The sequence below is a fragment of the Zosterops lateralis genome (genome assembly GCF_965231275.1).
Source record: "Zosterops lateralis genome assembly, chromosome: 22".
In the NCBI taxonomy this organism is placed as follows: Eukaryota; Metazoa; Chordata; class Aves; order Passeriformes; family Zosteropidae; genus Zosterops; species Zosterops lateralis.
Window position 1 is genome coordinate 6621890 of NC_139782.1, and position 6002 is coordinate 6627891.

Genomic DNA, 6002 nt, shown 5'->3' on the forward strand with positions numbered 1-6002 from the left:
GCCCGTCCCGCCGCGCCCCGCAGCCCCCTGGGACTCGTAGTTCCCACGGCCGCCGCCCCTCCAGCCGTTTCTATGAGCGGCCGCGCTGCTGAGAACAACAAATCCCATCAGCCCCCGCGGCGCGCCCCCCGCTCCCCCGCAGGTAAACGGCGCTAAGCTCAGCCTTTTCGCGCCGCTGGCCGCGGGGGTTGCTGGGAAAGCGAGTCTCATTCTGCCTGAGGGACGTGAAGGCGGCGGGGTTTTCGCACTACAATTCCCGGCGTGCCCTGCGAGCGCGCCGCCATTTTGAGGCGTTGCTTGGTAACGGTGACGCGGCGGGAGGAAAGAGAAGGAGGAGGAGGAGCCTGTGAGCCCCAAAATTCCCGGAATTCGAGGAAAAAAAATCGGGAATTCCGGGAAAAGCCGCGCCAGATGTGGCTGCTCCAGCCCTGGAAGTGCCCGAAGTCGGTTTGGGTGGGATTTGGAGCCGCCTGGGATGGTGAAAGGGGAGGGGCTGGATGGGATTCCATCCATCCTTTTCATAATTCTATAAAGGAAATAAAATCTTTCCGTAATTCCATAAAAGAAATAAAACCTTTCCGTAATTCCATAAAGGAAACCGTGTGGTTTATTTCCCCCTGAAAAAATTCTCCCTTTAATATGGTTCGTTTCCTCCTAAAAATCAGCCTGGAAAAGGAGGAAACATTTGGACGTGAAGATTCCCAGAGATCCACGACTGGAAAAGGAGAAATCCTTTGGCCAGGAGGATTCCCATGGATCCAGGGCTGGAAAAATTGGAATGAGGAATTCTTTGTTCATGAGAATTCCAATGGATCCAGGGCTGGAAAAATTGGAATGGGGAATTTGTGGCCAGGAGGATTCCCATAGATCCACACCTGGAAAAGGAAAAATCCTTTGGCCATGAGAATTCCCATGAACCCACAGCTGGAAAAGGAAAAATCCTTTTGCCAGGAGGATTCCTATGGATCCAGGGCTGGAAAAGGAGGAATTAATCCTTTGGCCAGGAGGATCCCATGGACCCACAGCTGGAAAAAAAGGAATTTTGAGGCCAGGAGGATTCCCATGGATCCAGGGCTGGAAAAGGAGGAATTAATCCTTTGGCCATGAAGAATTCCCATGGATCCACATCTGGAAAAGGAAAAATCCTTTTGCCAGGAGGATTCCCATAGATCCACACCTGGAAAAGGAAGGAATTAATCCTTTGAACATGAAGATTCCCATGGATCCAGGGCTGGAAAAGGAGGAATGAGGGATCCTTTGGCCATGAGGATTCCCATGAATCCATACCTGGAAAAGGAGGAAAATTCCTTTTGCCAGGAGAATTCCCATGAACCCACAGCTGGAAAAGAAGGAATTTTGTGGCCAGGAGGATTCCCATGGATCCACATGTGGAAAAATTGGAATGAGGAATTCTTTAGACATGAGGATTCCCATGAATCCACGGCTGGAAAAGGAAAAATCCTTTTGCCAGGAGGATTCCCATGAACCCACAGCTGGAAAAGGAGGAATTTTGAGGCCAAGATGATTCCAATAGATCCAATGCTGGAAAAGGAGGAATTAATCCTTTGGTCAGGAGGATTCCCATGGATCCAGGGCTGGAAAAATTGGAATGAGGAATTCTTTAGACATGAGGATTCCCATGGATCCAGGGCTGGAAAAGGAGGAATTAATCCTTTTGCCAGCAGGATTCCCACGGATCCAGGGCTGGAAAAGGAGGAATTAATCCTTTTGCCAGCAGGATTCCCACGGATCCAGGGCTGGAAAAGGAGAAATCCTTTGGCCATGAGAATTCCCATGGATCCACATCTGGAAAAGGAAAAATCCTTCAGCCAGGAGGATTCCCATGAACCCACAGCTGGAATTCTGTGTCCAGGAGGATTCCCCTGGATCCAGGGCTGGAAAAGGAAGGATTTCCCCCAGCAGAGGGAAAGATGATTTATGTCACGTCAGGAAAATCCGGGCGAGGAGGAGCAGGAGGATCCCGGGGCCATTCCCGGGGCTCTGACATCACATCCCCAAATCCTTCCCCAATGAATGGGAGGGAAATGAGTCACCGCACCGGAACCCGAGCGGGGAACAATCACCGCAATTCAAATTCAAATTAAAATTCAAATTAAAAAATGTTGGGAGAGCTCCGGGCTCCTCCTGCCAGGGGAAAAAAAAATGGGAATTGTGCTGGGAAAAGGATGAGCCTGGTGGAGGTGGAGGGGATGGAAGAGGGAAAAATAATGAAAAAATGGGATTTTAAAGGTTTTGTTTTGCATCTTGTTCATTGATGGGTGAATTTTCTTCAATAAATTGAGAAAAAAATGGAATTTAAAGCTTTAGTTTTCCATCTTGCTCCTGGTTGGGTCAATTTTCCTCAATAAATTCAGAAAAGAAATGAAGAAATGGAATTTAAAGCTTTAATTTTCTATCCTGCTCCTTGTTGGATGAATTTTGCTCAATAAATTCCAAAAAAACCCTGAAGAAATGGAATTTAAAACCTTCGTTTCCCATCCTGCTCCTTGTTGGATGAATTTTCTTCAATAAATTCAGAAAAAAATGAAGAAATGGAATTTAAAACCTTCGTTTTCCATCCTGCCCCTTTGCTGGGTCAATTTTCCTCAATAAATTCAGAAAAAAAATGAAGAAATGGAATCCAAAGCTTTTATTTTCCATCCTACCCCTTTGCTGGGTGAATTTCCCTCAATAAATCAAGAAAGAAAATTAAGATAATTAATTCAAGCTCATTGATGGATGAATTTTCCTCAATAAATTGAGAGAAAAAAAATGAAGAAATGGGATTCAAAACCTTCATTTTCCATCCTGGTTCTTTGCTGGGTAAATTTCCCTCAATAAATTGAGAAAGAAAATGAAGAAATGGAATTTAAAGCCTTTGTTTTCCATCCTGCTCCTTGTTGGGTCAATTTTCCTCGATAAATTCAGAAAAAAAATGAAGAAATGGAATCCAAAGCTTTTATTTTCCATCCTGCTCCTTTGCTGCGTGAATTTTCCTCAATAAATTCAGAAAAAAATGAAAAAATGGAATTTAAAACCTTCGTTTTCCATCCTGCCCCTTTGCTGGGTCAATTTTCCTCAATAAATTGAAAAAAAAAAATTAAGAAAATTAATTCAAGCTCATTGACGGATGAATTTTGCTCAACAAAATGAGAAAGAAAATAAAGAAATGGAATTCGAGGCCTTGGTTTTCCATCCTGCCCCTTTGCTGGGTGAATTTCCCTCAATAAATTCAGGAAAAAAATGAAGAAATGGAATTTAAAGCTTTTATTTTCCATCCTGCTCCTTTGCTGGGTGAATTTTCCTCAATAAATTGAAAAAAAAAATTAAGAAAATTAATTCAAGCTCATTGACAGATGAATTTTCCTAAATAAATTGAGAAAAAAATCAAGAAATGGGATTCAAAACCTTCATTTTCCATCCTGGTTCTTTGCTGGGTGAATTTCCCTCAATAAATTCAGAAAGAAAATTTAAAAATTTAAAAAAAATTAAATTCAGAAAGAAAATTTAAAATTTAAAAAAAAAATTAAATTTAAAAAATTTCAAGCCTTGAGGACGGAACCTTTGAGGTTGGGGCCGGTCCCGGCGCCTCCAGTGGGGGAATTCCTGCAGGATCCCGTTTCTCCGGGATAACTTTGGATCAAATATTGACATTTCCCACCGTGGAATGGAAATATTGACATTTTCCATCGCCCAAAGCTGCCTCTTATCGGTTTTAATTCAGCTGCAGGAGCAGAGCCCGGCACGGGCTGGATTTAACTGATAAAAAAAATCAATTTTTTTTGTTCCCTGGGAGTTCAGTCCTGGATTTTCCTGATAAACAATTCCAGGCCTGGATTTTCCTGATAAACAATTCCAGGGCTGGATTTTCCTGATTAAAAAAAATCCAGGATTTTTGTTCTCTCAGTGTTTGTTCCTGGGATAAACAATTTTTGGTTTTTGTCCTTGCAGGATTCCTGGGGGTCCAGTCCTGGATTTTCCCAATAAACAATTGCAGGTTTTTGTCCTGGATTTTCCCAATTAAAAAAATCCAGGTTTTTGTCCTGGATTTTCCTGATAAAAAATTCCAGTTTTTTGTCCTCTCAGCATTCCTGGGATAAACAATTCCAGTTTTTTGTCCTGGATTTTCCTGATAAAAAAATTCCAGGGCTGGATTTTCCTGATTAAAAAAATCCAGTTTTTTATCCTCTCAACATTCCTGGGATAAACAATTCCAGTTTTTTCTCCTGAATTTTCCCAATAAAAAAAAAAAAAATCCATATTTTTGTCCTCTCAGCATTCCTGGGATAAAAAATTCCTGCTTTTTGTCCTGGATTTTCCTGATTTAAAAAATCCATTTTTTTGTCCTCTCAGCATTCCCAGGATAAACAATTCCAGGTTTTTGTCCTGGATTTTCCTGACTTAAAAAATCCATTTTTTTTTTGTTCCCTCAGCATTCGTGAGATAAACAATTCCAGTTTTTTCTCCTGAATTTTCCCAATTAAAAAAAAAAAATCCATTTTTTTGTCCTCTCAGCTTTCCTGGGATAAAAAATTCCTGCTTTTTGTCCTGGATTTTCCTGATAAAAAAAAAATTCCAGGGCTGGATTTTCCTGATTAAAAAATTCCAGTTTTTTGTCCTCTCAGCATTCCTGGGATAAACAATTCCAGGTTTTTGTCCTGGATTTTCCTGATAAATAATTCCATTTTTTTGTCCTCTCAGTATTCCCAGGGGTCCAGTCCCAGCTTTTCCCAACAAAAAATTCCAGTTTTTTGTCCTGGATTTTCCCAACAAAAAATTCCAGTTTTTTGTCCTGGATTTTCCCAACAAAAAATTCCAGCTTTTTGTCCTCTCAGCATTCCCAGGATAAACAATTTCAGTTTTTTGACCTTGCAGGACAATCCCAGTTCCCAGGAATCCAATCCCGGCTTTTCCCGATAAATAATTCCAGATAAATAATTCAATTTTTTTTTTTTTTTCCTTGCAGCATTCCCGGGAATTGGAGATGCTGATGCTGCTGGAATTCTGCTCCAGGGTGTGAAAATCCCATCAGGGAATTCTCCAGGCCCTGAAATTCCATCAGGGAATTCTCTGGGATCTGAAATTCCATCAGGGAATTCTCCAGAGTGTGAAAATTCCATCAGGGAATTCTTTGGGCTCTGAAGTTCCATCAGGGAATTCTCCAGAGTGTGAAAATTCCATCAGGGAATTCTCTGGGCTGTGAAAATTCCATCAGGGAATTTTTCAGGCTGTGAAATTTATCAGGGAATTCTCCTCCAGGAAATTTATCAGGGAATTCTCCGGGCTGTGAAAATTCCAGCAGGGAATTCTCCAGGATCTGAAATCCCAACTGGGAATTCTCCAGGGTATGAAAATTCCATCAGGGAATTCTCTGGGCTCTGAAAATTCCATCAGGGAATTTTTCAGACTCTGAAATTTATCAGGGAATTTTCAGGCTCTGAAATTTATCAGGGAATTCTCTGGGATCTGAAAATTCCATCAGGGAATTCTTTGGGCTCTGAAATTCCATCAGGGAATTTTTCAGGCTCCAAAATTCCATCAGGGAATTCTCTGGGGTGTGAAGTTCCATCAGGGAATTTTCCAGGGTATGAAAATTCCATCAGGGAATTCTCCAGAGTGAAAATTCCATCAGGGAATTCTCTGGGCCCTGAAATGAAATTCCATCAGGGAATTCTCCAGGACTCAGAAAATTCCCATCAGGGAATTTTTCCAGGGCTCCGAAATGTGTCAGGGAATTCTCTGGGCTCTGAAATTTTATCAGGGAATTCTCTGGGCTCTGAAATTCCAGCAGGGAATTCTCTGGGATCTGAAATTTATCCTGGAATTCTCTGGCCTGTGAAAATTCCATCAGGGAATTCTCCAGGATCTGAAATTCCAGCAGGGAATTCTCTGGGCTCTGAAATTCCATCAGGGAATTCTCCAGGATGTGAAAATTCCATGAGGGAATTCTCCAGGGCTCCGAAATTTGTCAGGGAATTCTCTGGGATCTGAAATTCCATCAG